This window comes from Asparagus officinalis, chromosome 7 (assembly GCF_001876935.1).
Source record: "Asparagus officinalis chromosome 7, Aspof.V1, whole genome shotgun sequence".
NCBI classification, from domain to species: Eukaryota; Viridiplantae; Streptophyta; class Magnoliopsida; order Asparagales; family Asparagaceae; genus Asparagus; species Asparagus officinalis.
The window spans coordinates 34,244,844-34,245,783 of NC_033800.1; positions in this window are offsets into that span (position 1 = coordinate 34,244,844).

Genomic DNA, 940 nt, shown 5'->3' on the forward strand with positions numbered 1-940 from the left:
AGAGGCGCGATCTGTTAGGGTTTAGGCGGAGGCGGAGGGGGTTGGGGTTGAAGGGGGAGAGGAGGAGGCGAGGGGGAGCGGAGGCTGAAGAAATAGGGTTAAGGATGGTGAAATCCATTGTAAATTAGGGTTTCGTCGTGGGCTCCTCCGCCACCGCCGGCAGGATTTGGGGACTGCTTCAGGGAGGGGAGAGGAGGGGATAAGAGAGGGAAAGAAGGAAGAAGTTAGAAGGATGATTAGGTAAGGTTTATTTATCGGGTCGGATCATTTGTATAATTAATTTTATGACCGGTCCAATATAACTTTGGTTTGCATCTGGTAGAATACTAAAGTTCACTAAAAAAAATATGAGTTGGCGTATTGTTTGAAAATTTATAAAAATCCTGATAATTTCTGACCTAATAGTACATTAAAAATATAGGAATTATAAATATCACCTATATAATTTATAATTTATAGAAAACACTTTTAAAGTCTTAAAAATTACAAACAATCCTTTAAATTTTAAAATTTATAATAAACACCCTGAAAATTTCAAATTCATTAGTAAATTGAAAGCATAGGAAGTATTAATAGTCTATAAACAATTTACAATCTGTAGAAAAGGCCTATAAGTTTAAAAAATTATAAAAAATTCTTAAAATTCATAATTTACAAAAAAACTCCATGAGAATTTCTAACCTATAGACACTAAAATGAATATGCAAATTTACTAACAACCCCTAAAAAATTAAAATTTTGTAAAAAATATTATACACCTTTTAAAAGTATAGGTCTAGGAAAAACTTTTCAAGGTAAATATTACCCATAACTTTTTTGAAAAGAACATAACTAATTAAAAATCTATTAAATTTGAAATTTATAAAAAAATACCCTTAAAGTTTTGTACATTACAAATTACCCCTCCAAAGTTTGAAAATTTTCAATGATTTTTTTGTAA